This window comes from Eutrigla gurnardus, assembly GCF_963514095.1.
Source record: "Eutrigla gurnardus genome assembly, chromosome: 11".
NCBI lineage: Eukaryota > Metazoa > Chordata > Actinopteri > Perciformes > Triglidae > Eutrigla > Eutrigla gurnardus.
This window is the reverse complement of record NC_139925.1, coordinates 1,468,975-1,487,632: the sequence shown is the minus strand read 5'-3', so window position 1 is coordinate 1,487,632 and position 18,658 is coordinate 1,468,975. Positions and strand designations below refer to the sequence as shown.

The following is an 18,658-nucleotide window of genomic DNA, read 5'->3' as shown; positions in this document are numbered from 1 at the left end:
TATAAACTGCAAGCCTATCTTTCTTATTTGGTATTCAAAAACAAACTGCAAAAAATTAAAGTGGCTTAAAAGCAAATACAGACATTCTGATATAAATAACTGAAAATTATATTCTGATATAAATAAACAACCTGAATTATTATTCAGAATCAAGTTGGACAAATTAATGTGCTTTCACTCAGCACCTAAGAACTTCTGTTTAAGACAATGAAATATGAAAATGATGCACAACACCACCAGCTGCTCCAAATCAAACCTGAACAATGGTCAACATGTCCATGAAATAGGTGGGACAGTCTACAAGTTACTGAAATGTTGTTCCCCTGTGCTCTCCAGTTGAAAATAATGTGAATACCTTATAATAAACGTATCTTCCCCTTCTCGCTTGCCATCATGCCGTGCCCTGACCTGTCCAGTCCTCTTCATGGCGCGTGTTTGATTACGTGTGGGACGCTAGAGGGCCACAAGTGCTTTGTTTTTCAATTCAATTAAACTTTATTGATCGCTAAAATGTTATGGGAACTGTGTGGCGTTGTAAAACCTCACCAAAAGGAACGGAGTAACGCAGCGTTTGGTAACGGAAACGGAGTTACTTTAAAAAAAACAACGCGTTACATTATTAGTTACTGAATAAAGTAACGGCGTTACTAATAACGCGTTACTACCCAACACTGCATGTTAAAAACCCTTGATGACCCCTCAGACCACCTGACCTCCACATGGCCTCCAGGTCCACTAGAACCTTCAGGTCCACTAGAACCTCTTCAGGTCCACTAGAACCTTCAAGTCCACTAACCTTTTCAGGTCCACTAGAACCTTCAGGTCCACTAGAACCTTCAAGTCCACTAACCTCTTCAGGTCCACTAGAACCTTCAAGTCCACTAACCTCTTCAGGTCCACTAGAACCTCTTCAGGTCCACTAAAACCTTCAAGTCCACTAACCTCTTCAGGTCCACTAGAACCTTCATGTCCACTAACCTTTTCAGGTCCACTAGAACCTCTTCAGGTCCACTAGAACCTTCAAGTCCACTAACCTTTTCAGGTCCACTAGAACCTTCATGTCCACTAACCTCTTCAGGTCCACTAGAACCTCTTCAGGTCCACTAGAAACTTCAAGTCCACTAACCTTTTCAGGTCCACTAGAACCTTCAGGTCCACTAGAACCTCTTCAGGTCCACTAGAACCTTCAAGTCCACTAACCTCTTCAGGTCCACTAGAACCTTCAAGTCCACTAACCTTTTCAGGTCCACTAGAACCCTCAGGTCCACTAGAACTTCAGTGATACCTAGAACCTCCAGAAGAACCTCTAGAACCACACTAATTGGTGCTGTATTGATGATGTATTGATTATATAGTTATGATATATTGATGATATATTGATGATGTATTGATGATGTATTGATTATGTATTAATGATATATAGACCTTAGTATATCAATGATATATTGATTATATAGTTATGATGTATTGATGATATATTGATGATGTATTGATGATGTATTGATGAATATAGTGATGATATATTGTTGATATAGTGATGATGTATTGATGATACTGATGATGTATTGATATATATTGATGATATACTGATGATGTATTGTTGATATAGTGATGATGTATTGATATATAGTGATGATATACTGATGATATATTGATATATATTGATGATATACTGATGATATAGTGATGATATATTGATGATGTATTGATGATATATTGATGATATACTGATGATGAATTGTTGATATAGTGATGATGTATTGATATATAGTGATGATATACTGATATAGTGATGATATATTGATGATGTATTGTTGATATATTGATGATATATTGACGTTAGTATATTGGTGATGTGTTGATGATGTATTGATGATGTATTGATATATACTGATGATGTATTGATATATATTGATGATATAGTGATGATATATAGATATATATTGATGATTTATTGATGTTAGTATATTGATGATATACTGATGATATAGTGATGATGTATTGATGATATATTGATGATATATTGATGATTTATTGATGATATATTGACGTTAGTATATTGATGATGTATTGATGATATATTGATGATATACTGATGATGTATTGTTGATATAGTGATGATATATTGATGATGTATTGACGTTAGTATATTGATGATGTATTGATGATATATTGATGATATACTGATGATGTATTGATGATACTGATGATGTATTGATATATATTGATGATATAGTGATGATATAGTGATGATATATTGATGATGTATTGATGATATATTGATGATATACTGATGATGTATTGTTGATATAGTGATGATGTATTGATATATAGTGATGATATACTGATGATATATTGATATATATTGATGATATACTGATGATGTATTGTTGATATAGTGATGATATATTGATGATGTATTGTTGATATATTGATGATATATTGATGATGTATTGTTGATATATTGATGATATATTGACGTTAGTATATTGGTGATGTGTTGATGATGTATTGATATATACTGATGATGTATTGATATATATTGATGATATAGTGATGATATATTGATGATATACTGATGATGTATTGATGAATATAGTGATGATGTATTGATGATACTGATAATGTATTGATATATATTGATGATATATTGACGTTAGTATATTGATGATGTATTGATTATAGTCAATTGTTTTCCAGTCTTGTTGGGGGTTCTGGTCTGTGGTCCTCAGCTGTAACTGGATCTCTCTGTGACAGCGTTTGGCAGCTAAGTGTGGCTGCCGGCCGCCGTTGGAGCGGCGTTCAGGCGACGGTGAGTGTTGGTGGGTGGGGGTCTGGGTATGTGGAGGTTTGTGGGGGTGATGAGGGGTTGATGAGGGTCTAACCTGCTGAATGAAGCGTAGCGGGGGCAGCCAGGAGATTCCTCACTGCTCTAAACTGGCCAACGGCTCTATGTTTATACAGGGAGAAGAATGGGAGGGGGGGGCAGCCTTGACCCCTCCCTCACCACAGCAGCTGAGAACCCCCCCCCCCCCCCACACACACACACACACACACACACACACACACACCTACTCCTGGCCGTCATTGTAAGTTTAAATGATTCAGGACTCCAGTATTTACTTTATTACTTTTAGTTATTTTCTGTCCTTCCTCGGTGGAGAACGCTGAGCGAGAGGAGGAGACGAGGGGGAGGACCGAAGGAGAGGAGGAGACGAGGGGGGAGGACACAAGGAGACGAGGACGCTGGGGAGAGGACACAAGGAGAGGAGGAGACGAGGGGGAGGACACACGGAGAGGAGGAGACGAGGGGGGAGGACACAAGGAGAGGAGGAGACGAGTGGGAGGACACAAGGAGACGAGGACGCTGGGGAGAGGACACAAGGAGAGGAGGAGACGAGGGGGGAGGACACAAGGAGAGGAGGAGACGAGGGGGGAGGACACAAGGAGAGGAGGAGACGAGTGGGAGGACACAAGGAGAGGAGGAGACGAGGGGGAGGACCGAAGGAGAGGAGGAGACGAGGGGGGAGGACACAAGGAGACGAGGACGCTGGGGAGAGGACACAAGGAGAGGAGGAGACGAGGGGGAGGACACAAGGAGAGGAGGAGACGAGGGGGGAGGACACAAGGAGAGGAGGAGACGAGTGGGAGGACACAAGGAGACGAGGACGCTGGGGAGAGGACACAAGGAGAGGAGGAGACGAGGGGGAGGACACAAGGAGAGGAGGAGACGAGGGGGGAGGACACAAGGAGAGGAGGAGACGAGTGGGAGGACACAAGGAGAGGAGGAGACGAGGGGGAGGACCGAAGGAGAGGAGGAGACGAGGGGGGAGGACACAAGGAGACGAGGACGCTGGGGAGAGGACACAAGGAGAGGAGGAGACGAGGGGGAGGACACAAGGAGAGGAGGAGACGAGGGGGGAGGACACAAGGAGAGGAGGAGACGAGTGGGAGGACACAAGGAGAGGAGGAGACGAGGGGGAGGACCGAAGGAGAGGAGGAGACGAGGGGGGAGGACACAAGGAGACGAGGACGCTGGGGAGAGGACACAAGGAGAGGAGGAGACGAGGGGGAGGACACAAGGAGAGGAGGAGACGAGGGGGGAGGACACAAGGAGAGGAGGAGACGAGTGGGAGGACACAAGGAGACGAGGACGCTGGGGAGAGGACACAAGGAGAGGAGGAGACGAAGGGGAGGACACAAGGAGAGGAGGAGACGAGTGGGAGGACACAAGGAGAGGAGGAGACGAGGGGGGAGGACACAAGGAGAGGAGGAGACGAGGGGGAGGACACAAGGAGAGGAGGAGACGCGGGGGAGGACACAAGGAGAGGAGGAGACGTGGGGGAGGACACAAGGAGAGGAGGAGACGTGGGGGGAGGACACAAGGAGAGGAGGAGACGCGGGGGAGGACACAAGGAGAGGAGGAGACGAGGGGGGAGGACACAAGGAGAGGAGGAGACGCAGGGGAGGACACAAGGAGAGGAGGAGACGCAGGGGAGGACACAAGGAGAGGAGGAGATGAGGGGGGAGGACACAAGGAGAGGAGGAGATGAGGGGGGAGGACACAAGAAGAGGAGGACGCTGGGGAGAGGACACAAGGAGAGGAGGAGACGAGGGGGAGGACACAAGGAGAGGAGGAGACATGGGGGAGGACCCAAGGAGAGGAGGAGACACGGGGGAGGACACAAGGAGAGGAGGAGACGAGGGGGGAGGACACAAGGAGAGGAGGAGACGAGTGGGAGGACACAAGGAGACGAGGACGCTGGGGAGAGGACACAAGGAGAGGAGGAGACGAGGGGGAGGACACAAGGAGAGGAGGAGACGAGGGGGGAGGACACAAGGAGAGGAGGAGACGAGTGGGAGGACACAAGGAGAGGAGGAGACGAGGGGGAGGACCGAAGGAGAGTAGGAGACGAGGGGGGAGGACACAAGGAGACGAGGACGCTGGGGAGAGGACACAAGGAGAGGAGGAGACGAGGGGGAGGACACAAGGAGAGGAGAGGAAGGAGGGGGGAGGACACAAGGAGAGGAGGAGACGAGTGGGAGGACACAAGGAGACGAGGACGCTGGGGAGAGGACACAAGGAGAGGAGGAGACGAAGGGGAGGACACAAGGAGAGGAGGAGACGAGTGGGAGGACACAAGGAGAGGAGGAGACGAGGGGGGAGGACACAAGGAGAGGAGGAGACGAGGGGGAGGACACAAGGAGAGGAGGAGACGAGGGGGGAGGACACAAGGAGAGGAGGAGACGCAGGGGAGGACACAAGGAGAGGAGGAGACGCAGGGGAGGACACAAGGAGAGGAGGAGATGAGGGGGGAGGACACAAGGAGAGGAGGAGATGAGGGGGGAGGACACAAGAAGAGGAGGACGCTGGGGAGAGGACACAAGGAGAGGAGGAGACGAGGGGGAGGACACAAGGAGAGGAGGAGACATGGGGGAGGACCCAAGGAGAGGAGGAGACACGGGGGAGGACACAAGGAGAGGAGGAGACGAGGGGAGGACCCAAGGCGGATGATCCAACGTTCAACAACAGTATCATTGTTTATCTTCAACAACAGGAACCAATCAGTCATCAATAGATTGAGATCAGATTGAGTTATTGATCGGTTGATCACCTCTGATCTGCAACTTCTTCTCTCTGACTTTGTTTTGCAGGTTTTTGATTCTGGGTTTAAGACGTCAGAGAGACACCAGCAGCTGATGGGACTTAAACCAGTGAAATGTTCTCCATAGCTCCCATTACTCCCATTACTCCCATAGCTCCCATAGCTCCCATATCACAGGACAGAGGGGGTCTGAATTGTTGTAGAGCAGCTGGACATTGTCTTCGTCTTTCTGCTCTGCAGGGAGACGATAATCTGCTCAACAGCTGTGTGTGAGAGCTTCGGTGTGAAGACAACCTGATTGGTTGAATGAAGACAGGAAGGACAGACATTAGTTCTCAGGTGGTCCTCCACACAGATCTCCCATCATGCACCACATAAACAAACACAGCAGAGGGGACAGGACATGAGCTGGGATTTTACTTTATTTCTTTTATTTCATTTTATGTTGCTTCCCTTTTTCAAAGTCTACTTTAAGTGTTTTCCCCTTGACAGCATGCCTGGTGTGTTTACACCCAACACCTTAGTGTATCTATCAGTGTTTACTGTAAACAGTTCAGACTGAAACAGCAACCTGCAGACACAACTGAGGGAGCAGGTAGACTTCAACCTGCAGACACAACTGAGGGAGCAGGTAGACTTCAACCTGCAGACACAACTGAGGGAACAGGTAGACTTCAACCTGCAGACACAACTGAGGGAACAGGTAGACTTCAGCCTGCAGACACAACTGAGGGAGCAGGTAGACTTCAACCTGCAGACACAACTGAGGGAGCAGGTAGACTTCAACCTGCAGACACAACTGAGGGAACAGGTAGACTTCAACCTGCAGACACAACTGAGGGAGCAGGTAGACTTCAACCTGCAGACACAACTGAGGGAGCAGGTAGACTTCAACCTGCAGACACAACTGAGGGAACAGGTAGACTTCAACCTGCAGACACAACTGAGGGAGCAGGTAGACTTCAACCTGCAGACACAACTGAGGGAACAGGTAGACTTCAGCCTGCAGACACAACTGAGGGAACAGGTAGACTTCAACCTGCAGACACAACTGAGGGAGCAGGTAGACTTCAACCTGCAGACACAACTGAGGGAACAGGTAGACTTCAGCCTGCAGACACAACTGAGGGAGCAGGTAGACTTCAACCTGCAGACACAACTGAGGGAACAGGTAGACTTCAACCTGCAGACACAACTGAGGGAGCAGGTAGACTTCAACCTGCAGACACAACTGAGGGAACAGGTAGACTTCAGCCTGCAGACACAACTGAGGGAGCAGGTAAGCTTCAGATAGCACTATAGCACTATTATTATTATTATTATTATTATTACTACCATTCATGAAAATAAAGCTTAATGAATTGACTTTAAACTTGACTTTAATCTGCAGATTCACGTGAAACACAATTCAGATTCAGTTCAGTAATCAATAATCAGTCACACACTGGTCTTGACCATACTGCCATCTACTGACTGCTCTCTCTCTCTCTCTCTCTCTCTCTCTCTCTCTCTCTCTCTCTCTCTCTCTCTCTCTCTCCTTCTCTCACTCTCTCTCTCTCTCTCTCTCTCTCTCTCTCTCTCTCTCTCTCTCTCTCTCCTTCTCTCACTCTCTCTCTCTCTCTCTCTCTCTCTCTCATATTAAATACAGAATATTGATGAGTAGGATCAGTGTTTTAATATCGATGACGTTCCTCTTTCTCACGTGATCATTTCTTTAATTCCTCTTGTCCAGCCACAGATTAAGGTGTGTGACGTCAGCACGCAGGACGTGTGTGTGTGTGTGTGTGGCTCGGGATTCCTAAGGATTACCCGTCATGCCCCGCGGGTAAAGATGGCGACAGTCGAGCAGGGCAGCAGATCAACTTTATCCGAGCGGCGCTAAGCAGCTTTCCTCCCCGCCGTCGGAGCGTCTCCACCGGCTGCGTCTCGTCGCTGCTCCCGCTCCGGTTCTCCTCCTCAGCCGGACCTCAGCGCTCCTCCCCGGCCTCAGATCGGTTCCAATCCCCCCACACCCCCCTCCTCGCCCCACCGGAGGAGCAGACCGGATCTCCGGCTAAAGTTTCCTCTCCTCTCCGGGCCTTCGGGACTCGAGAAAGACCCGGCCCGAGGCGCGCTAACCGGCGTCACAGGTAAGCGCTGACCCGGGCTCGCTGTAGTTCCGGTCCGGGGGATTGTGTGCAGGTGAACGGTTGGCTTTGAACAGTTTGGGTGCAGATCGTTGCTCGTGTGAACTGGGCCGGAGTCAGACCTGCAGCAGGTCTGTCCCGGGTTATAACGGACTACTGGAGGGGCTGTTGGTGTGGCGTTCCGGTTCGGCCCGGTGTGTTTGCGAGCCTGTCAGACAGCACTGAACTCAGTTCAAAGCACAGTTCTGAACACGGAACTGAATCATTCAAACTGTGTGCGCGTGCACGAGTGTGCGTGTTTTGCAGACTCCTGCAGGACACACCTTCATCACATCCACCTGCACCCACACAGCCAATCACATGCCGCGATTACTGACTGGGCACGTGACCAAGCACGCAGACCCTAAGGGGCTCTAAGGAACCCTCAGACCTTAGATTCTCAGGAACCGTAAGGGCCCCTGAAACCTCCGATTCACTTCCTGTCAGGTGTCTTATCTCTCAGGTATCAACCAGGTTCACACCAACATAAACCTGATCCATGGTCCAGAACCTCGGTGTTGATCAACAGGACTTTAGTCTTTCTATCCAGACCCTTTTGTAGAATTGATGGTGATTAAAAATAATCAATAGTCCTGAGAAGTCTTCCAGTCTTTCTTGCTCGGTGAAGTTTGGAACCAGGCAGCATGTTTCCTGCCGACGTCTTCTTGTGTTAAGGAGGAATCAGCAGGTAGAAATATTCCACCTTAAATCTTCATCCATTTGTTATTAGGTGTAAAGTTCTAGTTGTTGAATCATGAAGGTCTGATCTGGTTCAGGTGTTTCGGGCTGCGACTCATAACCACACGTTGTCATGGCTGATGAGTTATTGGTTGTTGGTTGGTTACTGGGTTGTCCCTTCTTAACCTCCTCAGGCTCGTTGTGTTTTTGATGCTGCTGTTACCATGGAAACTGTGAGGGTGTGTTTAATCAATCACCCTATAATAATAATTATCTTAAAATATCTGTAAAAGACAGAAAATATTCGGATAATGCATCCTCTGACTGTTGATGCTGGAGCTAACTACGTAGTTTAGTGGTCTCAACCTAACAACGTAGTTTAGTGGTCTCAACCTAACAACGTAGTTTAGTGGTCTCAACCTAACCAAGTAGTTTAGTGGTCTCAACCTAACAACGTAGTTTAGTGGTCTCAACCTAACCAAGTAGTTTAGTGGTCTCAACCTAACAACGTAGTTTAGTGGTCTCAACCTAACCAAGTAGTTTAGTGGTCCCAACCTAACTATATATATATATATATATATATATATATATATATATATATATATATATATATATATATATATTAGGGGCATTAGTATGGGGCATAGATTTTTTTAAATCTAGATTAATCTCACTGTAATCTTGGAATTAATCTAGATGAATCTAGATTAAAATGGCTCATTTGAATTCTGCCGAAGGCATTCATAATATGTGTGCTACCTAAATAATGACTAACTAACTAATTCCCCACAAGGAGCAAACAACCCTAGACTTGTCGAGGTTTCCATTGGGAAGCTTCTTAAAAATACTTTGTTCCCTGAAGCAAACCTTCATAGCTGCATCCATGTCAGCACGTCACGTTTGATGTGCTCATTTCACAGCAGGCTTTGGTTCCAAGTCTGACTCGTTCTTGCCCCCTACAGTGCAATCCAGCCAGGTATACAACTGCGTTAAAATGAAAGTGGAAGTTATCATAGCTTGCTTAGTATAGACCCAGCTCCCAACCCAACTTTGAGAATAGATTAACAGCAAAAAAAATTTATCGCCGATAAGAGTCTTGCGTTAACACAGCACGTTAATGCCAATAATGGCCCACCACCAATATATATATATATATATATATATATATATATATATATATATATATAAAATATATATATATATATATATATATATATATATATAATATATATATATATATATATATATATATATATATATATATATATATATATATATATATATATAATATATATTCAATCAAGTTTTTATCGAACAAACAAGGAAATAGTGGGGACTATTTTCCGCGGCGGATGAATCCACATGTGCAGCTCTAGTAGCTGTGTGAGTGTGTTGATGGGGGTGACGTTTTTCTTAGTTTTAATCTTGAATAAACATATGATTGGTCTCAGTATTTTACAATAACTCGTACGTTGATGTCATTCATTCCACCCAACCCTCACATGGACTCCTATACAGCTGGACTGTTGCTAGGCAACAGTCTCAGTCTCTGTTTTCTTTGTGATGTCAGCAAACAGTGACAGGAAGTGAGGTCGGAGCCACTGTGAGGGAGTCTGACTGATGGTGCTGATGGTTCTTCTAATTGACACCTCCAGTATAAAATAACTGATTTTGATGTGAACCAATCTGGACTCTGCTGCCAGTCTGGACTCTGCTGCCAGTCTGGACTCTGGCAGTCTGGACTCTGCTGCCGGTGTGAACTCTCTTTTTCTGGTTTTATGATGCTTATGAAATGACGGGTTAAACGGTGTGTTTGTAGGAGTAATGAAGAGCTGCCGTCTGACTGCGCGTGTGCGCGTGTGCGTGTGTGTGTGTGTGTGTGTGTGTGTGTGTGTGTGTGTGTGTGTGTGTGTGTGTGTGTGTGTGTGTGTGTGTGTGTGTGTGTGTGTGTGTGTGTGTGTGTGTGTGTGTGTGTGTGTGTGTGTGTGTGTGTGTGTGCCTGCTCAGGTGTGTTTTTCCATCTCAGATGAAAGCCTCTGTGGTTTCATGTTCAGGTGAGTCATGTCATACAAGCTCAAGCAAGTTTGTCCCAGATTTTCTCTAGACCCTGAACTCACCAAAGACAGGCAGTAGTCTTGTCCAAGAGGACCCACCTCTCTCACATTCTCTCTAACAGTATCTCTAATGTTCTCTCTCACATTCTCTCTAACAGTATCTCTAATGTTCTCTCTCACATTCTCTCTAACAGTATCTCTAATGTTCTCTCCCACGTCATCTCTAACAGTATCTCTAATGTTCTCTCTCACATTCTCTCTCACATTATCTCCCACATTATCTCTAACATTATCTCTCACGCTCTCATGTTATCTCTAATGTTATATCTCTCACATTGTCTCTGTTATATCGCTGGCGTTATCTCTAATGTTATATCTCTCACATTGTCTCTAATCTTATATCTATCACGTTATCTCCAATGTTATCTCACGTTATATCTAGCATTAGCTCTCTAACGTTATCGCTCTTAAGTTATCTCTCTCACGTTATATCTTAAATTATCTCTCATGTTATCTCTCTCCCGTAATCTATCACAGTATCTCTCACGTTATCTCTCTCCCGTTATCTATCACGGTATCTCTCACATTATTTCTCCCATTATCTCTCTCATGGTATATCTCACGTTATCTCTCTAACGTCATATCTAACGTTATCTCTGTCACATTATCTCTCACGTTTATCTCTGTCACGGTATATCTCACATTATCTCTTTTATGTTATCTCTCTCCAGTTATCTCTCACGGTATCTCTCTCACGGTATCTCTCTCAGGGTATCTCTCTCAGGGTATCTCTCTCACGGTATCTCTCTCAGGGTATCTCTCTCACGGTATCTCTCTCACGTTATCTATCATGGTATCTCTCAAAGGTATCTCTCACGGTATCTCTCTCACGTTATCTCTCTCACGTTATCTATCATGGTATCTCTCAAAGGTATCTCTCACGGTATCTCTCTCACGTTATCTTTCTCACGTTATCTATCATGGTATCTCTCAAAGGTATCTCTCACGTTATCTCTAACATTATCTCTCTCACGTTATCTCTAACATTATCTCTCTCACGGTATCTCTCTCACGGTATCTCTCTCACGGTATCTCTCTCACGTTATCTCTCTCACGTTATCTATCATGGTATCTCTCAAAGGTATCTCTCACGGTATCTCTCTCACGTTATCTCTCTCACGTTATCTATCATGGTATCTCTCAAAGGTATCTCTCACGGTATCTCTCTCACGTTATCTATCATGGTATCTCTCAAAGGTATCTCTCACGTTATCTCTAACATTATCTCTCTCACGTTATCAATCATGGTAGATGAGGATCTAACACTTGTTCTATTTTTAGCTCTTACTTTATCAGCAATGATACGTTGTGGTTCCTTTGTTTCCTTCTTTTGACAAATGTACTTATTGTAAGTCGCTTTGGACAAAAGCGTCTGCTAAATGACCTAAATGTAAATGTAATGGTATCTCTCAAAGGTATCTCTCACGTTATCTCTCTCACGTTATCTCTCTCACGTTATCTCTAACATTATCTCTCTCACGTTATCTCTCTGACGAGGTTCATGTTCACATGGCTTCATTCCGAGGAGGTTTTCTTTGTGAGAGATGGCCCACATTTATTAAATTGAAGATGTCTCGCTCTGTTTGCTTCAGTGGAGCACAGACGAGTCCAGCTGGATCCATCTCCAGACCAGTTCCACCAGTCCAGTACTCTGTCTGATCAAAGCTGGGAACAGGAAGGGAAGCAGGAGGGAGGCAGGGAACAACAGGGATGGAAATGAAAGGATGTAGGGAGAAGAGGAGGAAATAAAAGAATGTAGGGGGAAGAGGAGGAAAGAAAAGGATGTAGGAGGAAGAGGAGGAAAGAAAAGAATGTAGGAGGAAGAGGAGGAAAGAAAAGGATGGATGAGGAAGAGGAGTTAAGAAAGGGATGGAGGAGGAAGTGTTGGGTGAAGGTGAAGATGACGGTCGGCTCTTCTTCTTTGTTGACTTTATTTCATGTTTTATTCATCGTCTGCATGACCTTGACTCGTCCTCCATCTCCGACAGCCTTCTGGTGTTACTTTATTATTAATTCAGCTCCTGCATGGAGCCATGTTGATGGAGAGTAGAGAGAGGGGTTCTGGGTAATCTGTTCCTTTTTGTCTGACCAGCAGCCCAGAATGCATCTGGGCTTTTTTCTGCAACATACACCAATCAGCCATGACATTGACCATGACTATCGCATTACCATGGCACCCGTCAGTGGTGTGTCTGTTCAGGTGTGTTACAGGTTGACTGGGTTACCTGTTCAGTGTTACAAGTTAACTGAGTTACCTGTTCAGGTGTGTTACAGGTTGACTGGGTTACCTGTTCAGTGTTACAAGTTAACTTAGTTACCTGTTCAGGTGTGTTACAGGTTGACTGGGTTACCTGTTCAGTGTTACAAGTTAACTGAGTTACCTGTTCAGGTGTGTTACAGGTTGACTGGGTTACCTGTTCAGTGTTACAAGTTAACTGAGTTACCTGTTCAGGTGTGTTACAGGTTGACTGGGTTACCTTACCTGTTCAGGTGTGTTACAGGTTGACTGGGTTACCTGTTCAGGTGTGTTACAGGTTGACTGGGTTACCTTACCTGTTCAGGTGTGTTACAGGTTGACTGGGTTACCTGTTCAGGTGTGTTACAGGTTGACTGGGTAACCTTACCCAGTGTTTCCCCTAGAATTTTTTTCAGGCCCGGTGGTACCCACCGAAAAAACCCTAAACAGACAAGACGCGTGGGATGGTGTATTGGTGCTGTTGGATTAAGTCAGGTGGCACAGCAAGCAGTCTGCAATTCTGCAATTATTATATTTGCATTCAACATTTTTGTTCAACCTGAGTGTATTCAAGGTTTTCAAGGATTCAAGGAGAGAGTGACTTATTAAGGTGCCGGTTGATGGAAATGATCCAAAATTAGGGGCTGGAAAAATATGGCTTGAAAATAAGGGGCATCACATTAATAGCTACAGATACTGTAAAACACTACAACGACATATGAGTGCATATATTGTCTTATTTTATCAAGTAAAATATAAGTTATAGGTTTACTCAACAGCCTAATAGTTCATAGAAATTCAGGTAGAAATAGGTTAACTCAGAGTTCCACAGCTTATCAAAAAACAATCCTTATTTTATTAGGCTGCCTATGGCGTGATGTTGTTTTGAAGGAGCGCCGTCTCTGCATATATTTATATTAAACACTCGACCTGCATCAGCGAATGTGCGCACGAGCGGATCTGTGCGAGCAGGCAGCGCGAGGAAAGCGGATTTTGGACGGAGAAACAGCGGCATTTTTCTTATAAATGCACCGGTCCGGTTCCGGTACCGGTCCGGTTCCGCTCACACCACGAGTCTGAAGAGTGCAACAGCTTATCAAAATACAGTGTCAACTTTCCGTGTTTTCAAAGTAGAAAGCGGCATCGTGGTGGTTTGACGAGGCGGAACGGCATCAGAACAATATCAAGCGTGTAAAGTAGGCTACGCGAAGAAGAACGTAGCGGGAGCGCGCGGCGAGGATTGTTGCGGCCGCGCGTCTTGCGGAGCAAGTCTACTGTGCTGCGCGGAGGTGCTCCTAATGTAAATGATTATTGATTTATGAATGAATTGATAGGTGGCTTATTTTTGGCGTATTGATTTTTTTTTTTGGCCTGGCGGCAGGTCTCCTTGGACTGGCGGCCCGCCAGGCCTGTACAATGGTAGGGGAAACACTGCTTACCTGTTCAGGTGTGTTACAGGTTGACTGGGTTACCTGTTCAGGTGTGTTACAGGTTGACTGGGTTACCTTACCTGTTCAGGTGTGTTACAGGTTGACTGGGTTACCTGTTCAGTGTTACAAGTTGACTGAGTTACCTGTTCAGGTGTGTTACAGGTTGACTGGGTTACCTGTTCAGTGTTACAAGTTAACTGAGTTACCTGTTCAGGTGTGTTACAGGTTGACTGGGTTACCTGTTCAGTGTTACAAGTTAACTGAGTTACCTGTTCAGGTGTGTTACAGGTTGACTGGGTTACCTGTTCAGTGTTACAAGTTAACTGAGTTACCTGTTCAGGTGTGTTACAGGTTGACTGAGTTACCTGTTCAGTGTTACAAGTTAACTGAGTTACCTGTTCAGGTGTGTTACAGGTTGACTGGGTTACCTGTTCAGTGTTACAAGTTAACTGAGTTACCTGTTCAGGTGTGTTACAGGCTGACTGAGTTACCTGTTCAGGTGTGTTACAGGTTGACTGGGTTACCTTACCTGTTCAGGTGTGTTACAGGTTGACTGGGTTACCTGTTCAGTGTTAAGGGGCGTTCACACCGAACGCGATAGACGCGAATTGAGCGGCGACTCTACATTGAAAACCAATGTAAATGGCGCGATGACACGCGATTCAGGCGGAGGACGGGGATTTGGCGCTGGGCTCTTCCCTCTTCGCTCGCCGCTACTGAGGGAATCCTAGATAGTTTATTTTCCTCCGCTTAATAATATGCTTAAATTCAGCGGGTTGTCTCATCTGATCTGAGGTCGAATGTGGCCCCGACTCTGGGGAGAGGTGCGAGGGACGTGGCTCCCGGAGGAGGCTCACGGACTCTGGCATCGGGTACCCCGAGGCGGAGGAGGAGGGTCCGCCGACGTGACCCGCCGGCTCCCCTCAAAAATGAGCGTCATGCGCGAATGAAGCGAATGACACGAATGACGCGAATGACGCGAATGAAGCGAATGAAGCGAATGACGCGAATGGCGCGAATGACGCTAAAAAAGTCCAAAATGATCAAGCGGCGCGATACACGCGTCTGACGCGATTGTATTCGCGTCTATCGCGTTCGGTGTGAACGCCGCATTACAAGTTAACTGAGTTACCGGTTCAGGTGTGTTACAGGTTGACTGACGGCAGACATTTTTCTGTCCGTCTTGTGTTTCAGGTCGTCCTGAGACTCGAGGACGAAGACGGATGCTGTAGAGACGATGAAGAGTTTCCTGTGCTACCGTACGAGGTGAGACACACACACACACTCTCTCTCTCTCTCTCTCTCTCTCTCTTTATAATATAAATATGAATGTGAAGTGTTACCATGGAAACATAAGATAAAGCTCATCCTGTGTTTGTAGTTTCAGGTGTTTCTGTGGATGAGGTCATCTGTGGAGCAGCTCACCTTTCAGGTAAACCCACCCTAATCATGTCACATTCTGCTACTTCCTGCACGAGGATGACACGATCCCTCGGCTGCTTCCCATTGGCCAACAGTTGTCTAGCTCTGATTGGACAATGTAACCAGGAGATATGCTCAATGTTGATTTATGATCCACGATTCAACATATATCACAACAGAAGTCATCTCAGGACACTTAACACATTGAGCAGGACTAGAATACGCTCATGATGTTCAGAGTCAAAACAAGTCCCAACATCACCAGGGGCGTTACAGCGACAGTGGCAAGAAAAAAACTGCCTTATTAGGCTTTTAGGCAGAAATCTGGTGCAGCCCAGGCCCTTGGGTTCCAACTGCATTTGGTATTGGTAGTAGTAGTGTAGTAGTAGCATCAACATCAGGCCAGTTAGCAATCTGCATCGGTCAGGACCTCAGCGGACTCTGCTGGTCCAGAAACCAGCCAGTCAAGTTACTAGTCAATTACTTTAATCAATAGTCAGCCGCCTTAAAAATACTGGTGGTAAGAGTCAAACAAGACCACAGCATCGGTGTAGTCCGGATCAGGTTCCACCACGGTCCAGGGAGACCTGCTAGGCCAGAAAGCACAGGGACTCTGGGGGGGAGGGAGAGGGAGAGAGGGGGAGAGAGAGGGAGAGAGAGAGGGACAGACAGACAGAGACACTGACTGACCGACTGACTGACTGACTGACTGACTGACTGACTGACTCAGTGTGTCACTATAATCCCCCAGCAGTCTAGGCCTATAGCTAGGGCTGCAGCTATCGATTCTTTTTGTAATCGATTAATTTAGCACTTTATCGATCGATTAATCGAGGAATCGGATAAAAAAAATTGCGTTTTTAAACAACCAAAACAAATAATGCATAACGAAAATGATGTGGCTGTAAAATGATCAAGCATTTCTAAAAAAAATAAACAGAGGTATTCATTCCAACTCCAAAATTTGGCTCCAAAACTAAGCCCATTTATTAAGTGCCAGTGAGAATTTAACAACAATACAGTTAAATCAACTTGGATAAAACATGGATAACATTTAATTTACGTTTTGTTTTGCCAGCAATGGCCCTTTCCTCTCCCTGCCCTAAACATGTGTGTATATAGTGTTCTTCTTCTGTGCCATTTATGTATGTAGCTTTCTCTATCACTACAGTAACTGTTTGACCGTTCTTTTCTCTGCTATGAACTCCTCCGTCCGTTTGGGCAAACACAACAACTCACAGCCACGCGTAAATCAGGCTTTCCGATTGGCTGTAAAAGCCGCTACGGGAGCCAATACGAGCGTCCGATGCATAAACGTAACTCTATACGTCACTCGCAAGATGGCGGATGAGAAGTGATCGATATACATAAACAAAACGGAGAAATGCGCCACGGAGACGAGGAGACATCTAGTCACACATTTTACAACTTTACGCATTCGTTTTGTTGTCAGAAATAAATCGCTCACATGGGCAAGCAGGATACCGTTGTTTAGCCCCGATACTCTCTGTCGTTTACGGACATTCTGAGGCTGACTTTCCGCCATCGCGCCAACTAAATTCAGAATGAATGACCGTGTATGACGCGCTGGTGTGCTTCCTGAACAACGGTCCGTGTGGAACAATCGGATCCCTGCACATAGGCGCGTCATAGGAATTTAACGAGGCTTCGAGGCAGATGTTTTGCCTCGAGGAATTTTCATAATCGAGTTAATCGAGTAACTCGATGAATCGTTGCAGCCCTACCTATAGCAGCTTGCTGGCTCAAACCTGAGCCAGCTCTAGCTATAAGCGGTGTCAAAGAGAAAGGTTTTAAGCCTACTCTTAAATGTGGGAACAGTGTCTGCCTCACGAACCAGAACCGGAAGACGGTTCCACAGAAGAGGAGCTTGATGGCTGAAAGCTCTGGCCCCTGTTCTAATTTTGGGGACTTTAGGAACTACAAGTAACCCTTTATTCTGAGAATAAATACTGGGAGCCAGTGCAGAGAAGCTAATACAGGAGAAATGTGATCCCTTCTTCTAGTTTTAGTCAGAACACGAGCTGCAGCATTCTGGACCAGCTGGAGAGATTTAAGAGATTTATTAGAGCATTAACCCTAACCCTAACCCTGATAATAAAGAATTACAATAGTCCAGCCTTGAGGTAACAAATGCATGGACGAGTCTTTCTGCATCTTTTTGAGACAGCATTGGCCTAATTTTAGTAATGTTACGCAGGTGAAAGTAGGCTGTCCTCGTGGTTTGTTCAATATGCGAGTCAAAGGACAGGTCCTGATCAAAGATAACTCCAAGGTTTCTTACAGTAGTATTTGAAGGCGATGGCAATCCCATCAATAGTTGCTATATCTTTAGACAGCGAGCTTCGGAGGAGTTTAGGCCCAAGTACAATAACTTCCGTTTTATCAGAGTTTAACATCAGGAAATTGCAGGTCATCCAGGATTTTATGTCATCCACACATGCCTGGAGTTGAACTAGCTGATTGGTTTCTTCAGGCTTGATCGATAGATATAACTGAGTATCATCAGCATAACAATGGAAGTTTATAGAGTGTCCTTTTAATAATAATAAGTTGAAAAGAATTGGTCCGAGCACAGAACTTTGAGGAACACCGTATTTAACTTCAGTGTGCCTGGAGGATTTTTCATTGACATGCACAAACTGAGATTGATTGGATAAATAGGACTTAAACCAGCTTAATGCGTTTCCTTTGATGCCAATGAATTTTTCCAGTCTACATATTAGAATCTCATGGTTAATGGTGTTGAACGCAGCACTAAGATCTAGCAGAAGTACAGAAACCAGTCCTTTGTCAGAAGCAATAAGAAGGTCGTTTGTCATTTTTACCAGAGCTGTCTCTGTACTATGATGTACTCTAAATCCTGACTGGAAGTCCTCAAGTAGACTGTTATTGTTGAGAAAGTCACACAGTTGATTGGCGACTACTTTCTCAAGGATCTTAGAGAGAAAAGGAAGATTTGATATTGGTCTGTAGTTTGATAAAACCC

At 45.4% G+C, this 18,658-nt stretch overlaps 1 protein-coding gene across 2 annotated transcripts in view; it reads left to right on the top strand.

Annotated features, from left to right (window-relative positions):
• Positions 1-7,428: 7,428 nt before the first annotated feature.
• Positions 7,429-18,658, top strand: part of tjap1 (tight junction associated protein 1 (peripheral)) — a 37,203-nt gene continuing 25,973 nt past the window's right edge. For both annotated transcript variants that reach the window (XM_084021430.1, XM_084021429.1), the window contains exons 1-3: positions 7,429-7,735; positions 15,424-15,495; positions 15,611-15,661. The gene's annotated coding sequence lies outside the window, so the exon portion shown is untranslated. The remainder of the gene's footprint in view (positions 7,736-15,423; positions 15,496-15,610; positions 15,662-18,658) is intronic.